Source organism: Apteryx mantelli, unplaced genomic scaffold (assembly GCF_036417845.1).
Source record: "Apteryx mantelli isolate bAptMan1 unplaced genomic scaffold, bAptMan1.hap1 HAP1_SCAFFOLD_132, whole genome shotgun sequence".
NCBI lineage: Eukaryota > Metazoa > Chordata > Aves > Apterygiformes > Apterygidae > Apteryx > Apteryx mantelli.
In genome coordinates, this window is record NW_027118487.1 from 87808 (window position 1) to 96356 (window position 8549).

At 56.2% G+C, this 8549-nt stretch overlaps 1 long non-coding RNA gene across 1 annotated transcript; it reads right to left on the reverse strand.

The window, feature by feature from the left end:
* Window positions 1–1070: 1070 nt before the first annotated feature.
* On the reverse strand, window positions 1071–4441 carry LOC136995604 (uncharacterized). Its single transcript, XR_010887152.1, has 3 exons — window positions 4376–4441; window positions 4180–4276; window positions 1071–1136 (listed from the first exon to the last, which is right to left on the reverse strand). It is a non-coding gene; the product is annotated as an uncharacterized lncRNA (long non-coding RNA).
* Window positions 4442–8549: the final 4108 nt, after the last annotated feature.

Here is an 8549-nt window from a genome sequence, read left to right on the forward strand (position 1 = left end):
CTCTGCGCGGGGCCTCCGTCCCACAGGCGCCCAAGCACCTCCTCCACCACCGCCGCCGCCAGGCAGCCTGCGCCGGGGCCGGGGGCACCGTGAGGGATAATGCGCCTTGGCCGGCAGAGCCCCCTGGCATGGGGACCACATGGGATGGGACGGGATGGGACAGGATGGGACGGGACGGGCTCACCCAGGCGCACGAGGCTCCGGGTGACCTCACACTGCACCGGCGCTCGGCTGCATCCGCGCAGCTGGAACAAAAAACAACCGGCAGAGCCCGGCGGCACCCAAGCCCTCAGCACCCGGCGGCTCTGCCACCGCCCTCCGCACCACCCCCTTCTCCCCGTAACCCAGCTGTGGGCTCATCCCGCACCCCGGGGTCTCCACCGGCACCAAGCAGGCGGAAACCCCCCTAAAGCACATCAGGGACGGGTGCTGCCGCCAGCACTACATACGTGTTCAGTAGAGTGGCCAGGACGGGCTTCTCCGTACTCCCAAGGCAGCCGAGGGCCTGGGGGGCAGAGCCAGCAAGAGGGGGGTCGGAGCGGGGCTGTGGGGGGCTGTGGGGCCGGTGCAAAGAAGATAGCCCGGGCCGGGGTGCCCGGCTGGGGTGGCAGCAGGCGAAGCCCTTCCCTCCTCCCTGTCCCGGCCGCAAAGCAGGGCAGCGCAACCAGGGGCCTCGCCACCCCCCCACGATGCTCCGCCGCCCCCTCGCCTGCACCGCACAGACCTGCGCCTGCTGCGCCGGTGAAGCCAGGCCCTCGGCGAGCTCCTGCGAGGCACAAATTCGCCGCCAGGGACCGGGGGTCCTGGCCAGGTGAGGGGGCGGCGAAGGCATCGCACCCAACCGAGGACCCCCCCCCTCCCCCCCGCTTTAAACCACCCTTCAGGTCCTCGGCCAGGCGCGACACGTGGGGGGCTGGCACTGGGGTCGCCCCACCAGATGCGGGCCTGGGCCCCGCCAGGGCGAGATGGGCCGGCTTAGCCCCCTGCTAGCTGGAGAAAGAGCCCGCCGGCAGCTCCGCACCTGGTCACCCACGCCTCCTTTCCAGCGCCTTCCCGCAGGATCCCTGGCGGCGGGACGGGCACCGGCGGCGGCTGCGTGGCGGTGCCCCAGGGGGCAGGTTTCCACCCCGTGGGGTCTGAAAGGGGAGAACAGAGCCCGGTAAAACACCAAGCGGCTGCGGGCAGCGGCGGGGCGTCAGGCGCCGGTACCTGGTGGCAGGAGGGCTGGGACAGCTGCGGGGGCCGGCCCTGGGGTGCGTCGCGGGTGCCGGCGGGCGTTTCGGGCTCCCAGCCCGTGCTGGGAAGCCCGGGGACTCTGGGCAGCGCTCGGCAGCCGGCACCTCGAGGTGCCGCTGCGCCCTGCGGTGCACCCCGGCGTGGAAGCTGGGAGCAGAACTGCGGTGATGTCAGAAGGAGCTGTTACACTGTCACGCTATGAAGGTTCCACAGGGAGGCAGGGGCCCCCGGTGCACCCAGGGAGCGCGCCGAGACCCACACGCTGCCCTGGCGGCCCCACGCGCAACGCGTGTGTCTGTGCACCGCCCCCCACGCATGTGCCCAGGCCCCCCACCACCACCACACACACACCAATGCACCTGCACAAACACCAGTTCGCATGTAGTCCCGCACCCCAGCGCACACACGTCCATGTGCCTGCTCACGCATGCACCCACCCCCATCCACATGCTTATGTGCGCACACGCACACTCCAGCACGCACAGGCATGTGCACGGCCCCCTCCGTGCACACATGCATGTGCACACATGCATGCCAGTGCACACATGCACACCCCTGTGCACATATAGACATGCCTGCTTGCATCCCATACACCCCCAGTGCACACATGCATGCACATACGTACACCCCGGTGCACACACCCACATACATATGCACGTGCCCACCCCTGCGCACATGTGCACCCCAGCACATGCTACCAAAAGGCCCAGACAAGAAAGAGTCTCAAAGGGAAGGGGGGGAAATGGGGGAACTGTTACCAGCTCGGACAAGAAGGAGTCTCAACAGGAGCCTCAGACAAACATACCCAAGGACACAGGTGCAGCTGGGACTGATACATCCTGAGAAAGTACAGGTAAACCAGCAGAAGCCGGTTGGAGCCAAAATTAGGACCAAGACAGCTTTTCGCAGACAAGCAAGCAGGCCAAGTTGAGACCATGGATGGAAAAGTAGAGCAAAGTTCATGGCAAGATGCTGAGTGACACCTCTTCTGCCACCACTAGGGACCACCAGAGACCCCCAGAGAGTCAGACCACATGCATAAGGATTATGTAAATGTAATAATTAGTTCTAGGAAATAGAATGAATATGTATAATAATTCCTGGAAATTTAATGCATATGTATATGATAGAGCAATAGAAACTTTAGATGATGAGGCACACGGGGTGCACGTAGGGTGGAGCTATCCCCCATGCACCCGGCGCCGTAATAAAGAGAATGTCTGCTTCTTAATGCTACATTGGTGTAGCATTTTCTCCCGATTTCGGTGACACACACATGCACATGAAAGCATACGCTGCAATGCACACATGTACAAGCACATGTGCACCCTAGCACACACATGCACATGCGCATGAAGGGCACCCACTATGAACAAGCACATACACAGCCCAGCACACACATGCAGCAAACACACATGCCAGTGCACACACACACACGAACTTGCACATGCCAGCGGACACAGGCACATAAGAAACACACATGTTCCCCCCCCCAGTGCACATATACACATGCAGGCATGCACAGACACCCCAGTGCACACGCACACACACATGCACACCCCATCATGCACTTGCACAAACACACTCTAGTGCACACATGCACATGCCTCCATGTAACACAGCACACACATGCACACACACACGCCCCTTCATGCACATGAACACACACACACCAGCACACACGTGCACACACGCACACCCCACCATGCAGATGCACGCACACTCCCAGTGCACATATGCACACACACACCCCACCATGCACATGCACACACACCTCCACTGCACATATACACACACATGCACACCCCGTCATGCACAAGCACGCACACCCCAGTGCACACCCCTTCATGCACATGCACGCACATGCACACCCCAGCACACACATGCACATGCACACACGCAGCCCAGCACACACACACGCACACACACACGCACGTGTGCACCGCCCCCCCCAAACCCTAACCCTAAAACCTAACCCTAACCCCAACCCTGACCCCTAAACCTCTAACCCCAACCCTAACCCCAAATGGCATTAACCCTAACCCCTTACCCTAACCCCTAACCCTAAATGGCTCTAACCCCAACCCCTAACCCCTAACCCCACATGGCTCTAACCCCAACCCCTAACCCCAACCCCACACGGCTCTAACCCCAAACCCTAACTCCAACCCCACACGGCTCTAACCCCAACCCCTAACCCTAATCCCACACGGCTCTAACCTCAACCCCTAACCCCAACCAAAACCCCACACGGCTCTAACCCCAACCGCTAACCCCAACCCTAACCCCACACGGCTCTAACCCCAACCCCTAACCCCAACCCTAACCCCACACGGCTCTAACCCCAAACCCTAACCCCAACCCCACATGGCTCTAACCTCAACCCCTAACCCCAACCCCACATGGCTCTAACCTCAACCCCTAACCCCAACCCCACATGGCTCTAACCTCAACCCCTAACCCCAACCCCACATGGCTCTAACCTCAACCCCTAACCCCAACCCCACATGGCTCTAACCTCAACCCCTAACCCCAACCCCACATGGCTCTAACCCCAACCCCCAACCCTAACCCCACATGGCTCTAACCCCAACCCCCAACCCCACGTGGCCCTAACCCCACATGGCCCTAACCCCACCACGCTAATGCTGCACAGTGTGGGCCATGCTCATTGAGCACAAGGAACAAGAGCAACATCAAGACCTGAGCAAAAGGTAGCACAGCTACAACACACACCACATAGACGACACAACACCGCAGACACAGGCTGCAGCTGCCCTGCCTAGCGCACCCTCACCTCTGCCATGCACACCCACTGCCTCTGCCTCACACACAAGCACTCATCCAGAAGAGCCCTCTGCACTACACTTACTGTCAGTGCGCGCGCCCACACGCACACAGTCACGCAGGGTCAAGACACACCAACACCCGTGGCCTCTCAACTTAGCTTCTGCAGTGCTCTGGGTCACCATCCATCCTCAAGAGGCATCCTCAATGGCAGCTGCATCCTCTCTCATCTTCCTCCATTAGCCTTCATCACCTGCTAAACCAGAGTGCAAGCAGTCACCCCCAGGCCAGCCAGCTCTAGCCTCGTCCGCAGGAACGCCCTCCGCCAAAGAGCCATGGGCACTCTGCGCACCTGCACTGCTCCAATTCCAAATGCCAACGTCGTGGCTGGGGGGGGATGCCCACAGCACCTGCAAAAACAACACAAAGTGACTCTTCTGCCAGGCGACACTCACCAACCCCACAATGTCCAACAGTAATCCACTCACCTGAAATCCCCAGCCATACCTGGGAAAGGGCCACACTGTACCTGAAAAAAACAGAGCAAAAGACATCACCAACAGGAAGCCCAACACCACCCACCGCACAATAAACTTCTGACCCAACAAGCTCCTCCTCTCACCTGCTCAGGCTCTTGTCAGCACTCAACTTCTCCTCTCCACAACTTCCTGCAAAACCTGCAAAGAGAAATCATGCGCTCAGGTGACGCCTGCAAAACCACAGCAAATCCACATCAAGCATTTGCTCCCACACCCTTACCTGCTCTGCTCACCAATCCTGACTGCCACACCATGGGTCATCATGCCAAGGCCTGCCACACACCTGTAAAACCAGAACAGCAGTGGGCAACAGGGACAGCACCAACGAGATAACAGCCCTACACTAGGCTCTGCTTCCTCTCTCAGACCAACACTCACCTTGCCATGCTCCTCCGGCACACAAGAAACCCGTTCTCCACATTGCTCCATGTGGACAAGCACAAAACAAATTAGCTAGGGAACCACTGACCATAACACTCTGCTTCCAACAACAAATCTCTAGCTCACCTTCTTAGGACATGACCCTGTTTTCCTCCATCTCCCTCAGGCACTCAGACCACTGCACCGCATCTACAAAAAGCAACATAAAGTGCAGCACACAGATGCTGACCGATCACCAGTCCATCACTGCCACACTCTACATGCTACCATTGCTAACACCCACAGGCAAGGCAGCTCCAGCCCCAAACAAACAGACATACAATCAGACAAAACAAACATACATAGGTACAAACATCAGACACAGACACGAAGGAAAGCCCTACAGAAAAAGAGCTATTCATACACATAAGATACTGCCAGAGAGAAAGCCCTACAACACCACAACCGCGTGAGTCAGATGCTCTGGACAAGCCCAGAAAAGAGTCAAATGCCACTGCCCGTGACAGAAAGGGCCCGGCAAAGCCAGGCAGATCGATGCAGAAGAGGCCGGCAAGAAAGACCTAAGCACGTGACAACGCAGGGAAGAGAACCCTGAACGGAGGCCAGGAAGATGCAAAACAAGAGCGGCCTCAAAAGAGGAGCAGCCAACAAGGCCTCGATGAGGGCCACAGAGATGATCGGCCACAAACGGCCACAATGCAAAGATGGAGCGACGGACAGCCCCTTTTAGCTGCCTGCACAGAACAAGATGCCATCCACTAGCACAAAGCTGATGAGTCAGACCAGTCAAAAGACAACGGATGCCTACCGTGCTAGTGCTGCATGGAATGCTCCTTGAGCACAAGGAACAAGAACTACATCAAGACCTACTCTTGATTACTCTTCTGCCAGGCAACACTCACCAGCCCCACAATGTCCGACGCCAATCCACTCACCGGAAATCCCCAGCCATACCTGGGAAAGGGCCACACTGTACCTGAAAAAAACAGAGCAAAAGACATCACCAACAGGAAGCCCAACACCACCCACCGCACAATAAACCTCTGACCCAACAAGCTCCTCCTCTCAGCCGCTCAGGCTCCTGTCAGCACTCAATGTCTCCTCTCCACAACTTCCTGCAAAACCTGCAGACAAAGAGAAATCATGCACTCAGGTGACACCTGCAAAACCACAGCCCATCCACATCAAGCACATCACGCCTGCTCCACTCACGCATCCCAACTGACATGCTATGGGTCACCATGCCAAAGCCTGTCACCACACCTGTAAAACTAGAACAGCAGTGGGCAACGGGGACAGCACCAACAAGACAACAGCCCTCTGCTAGGCTCTGCTTCCTCTCTCAGACCAACTCTCACCTTGCCATGCCTCTCCTGAGCACAAGCAACCCACTCTGCACATCGCACCACACTGACAAGCACAAAGCAAAAATGGATCCAGGAACCACTGCACACAACATTGCTTCCAACAACAAATCTCTAGCTCGCCTTCTTAGGACATTACCCTGTCTTCCCCAGTCCCCTGCAGGCACTCGCACCACTGTGCCACATCTGCAAAACAACAACATAAAGTGCAGCACACAGATGCTGACCAATCACCATTCCAGTCCAACACTGCCACACTCCACACACTACCATTGCTAACACCTACAGGCAAGGCAGCTCCAGCCCCAAACACACAGACAGACATACAAACATGAGACACAGACATGCAATAGAGCCCTACACAAAAAGAACTATTCCCACACATAAGACGCTGCTGGCCAGAAAGCTCTACGATGCCACAACTGTGCAGCTCTGATGCTCTGGATAAGCCCAAAAAAGAGTCTAATACCACCACCCATGACAGAAAGGGGCTGGAAAAGCAAGAAATATTGATGCAGAAGAGGCCAGCAAGAAAGACCTGAAGCTGTGACAATGCAGGGAAGAAAACCCTGAAAGAATGCCAAAAACACACGGAAGAAGAATGGCCAACAAGATCTCAAAGATGGCTGCAAAGATGACCGGCAACAAATGGCTACGATGCAAAGCCAGTGCAACAGACCGCCGCTTTTAGCTGGCTGCACGGAACAAGACGCCATCCATTGGTGCAAGGCTGGTGAGTCAGGCCAAGCAAAAGACAACGGATGCCTACCACACTAGTGCTGCACAGTGTGGGCCGTGCTCCTTGAGCACAAAGGAACAAGACCATCATCAAGACCTGAGCAAAAGATAGCACAGCTACAACACACACCACATAGACTACACAACACAGACGCAGGTTGGAGCTGCCCTGCCTAGCACACCCTCACCTTCTGCCACGCACGCCCACTGTCTCTGCCTCACACACAGCACTCATCCAGAAGAGCCCATACTACACTGTCAGCACACACACAGCCGAGACACATCTATACCCGTGGCCCCTCAACTTAGCTTCTGCAGTGCTCTGGGTCAACATCCATCCTCAAGAGGCATCCTCAATGGCAGCTGCATCCTCTCTGATCTTCCTCTGGTCACCTCATTTGCCATCATCACCTGCCAAACCAGAGAAAAAGCAGTTACCCCCAGGCCAGTCAGCTCCAGCCTCGTCTGCAAGAGCACCCTACATCAAAGCCCCATGGGCACTCTGCTCACCTGTGCTGTGCCAATTCCAAACTCCAACATTGTGCCTGGGGGGACACCCACAGCACCTGCAAAACCAAAACAAAGTTTCTGTGCTGCCAGGCAGCACTGACCAGCCCTAGAACAACTGAAACACCATTCTGATCACCCATTCTACCTCACCTGAAATCCTCAACCATTCCTGCAAAAGGCCCACACACTACCTGAAAAAGCAAAGCATACAGCCCCAGAACCCAGGGTAGGGGTCAGAAGCAGAGCCACCAAAGAGCATGTGGCAGTGGGTTCAGGGGCACGGACATAACAAAGGAGCTGGCAGGCAAGACTGCCAATGGTTTCCTCGTGGTCCAGAGAAGTCCAACAGTTTCTTCCCTCTCAGCACTGAGGCTTGGGTAGGAAAAGAGGTGAGCTTGTTACTTGTTTGTAGGTTAGTTTCTGAGCCCTTGGGGCACATGCGCTTACTCACAATTGGGTTTGGTGTCCAGTGACGTGACTTCCTTTCTCGTCATACTGCACTTGAAGGGAGGGAGGATGCTTCCTTCCCTCTTCAGATAAAGTCGGGACTCTTCTACAAGTCTACATGCCACAAAAACCCCACACAGTATCTCCCTGAACAGGGCTGACAATATTTCTGAGGAGCAGCAAAACATCTAGCAAGCGAGCCAGAAACCAGACTAGCTGATGAGAGCAATACCTCACACACATCCCAGTTACCGGAGATGCTACCAAAAAAACAAAAAAAAACAAAAAAACCCTAAACATCCCACACACCTAGGGTGTAAATGTAAGAGGAAATGTTTTTCCCAGGACCTCTGCTGTCTCCTCTTGTCTGCAGTCCAGGAGAGGAACAAACAATTCCTCAAGTGTGATCCTCTTGAAAGAGTCCAGTGACGAAGCTGCATTCCTTCCACAGTAAACACAGAAACACCAGAAAACAATACTGACAGGTAACAGAAGATACAACTGGAGACTCAGAAGCCCTCTCTCACCCCTGAACACCCCCACACCA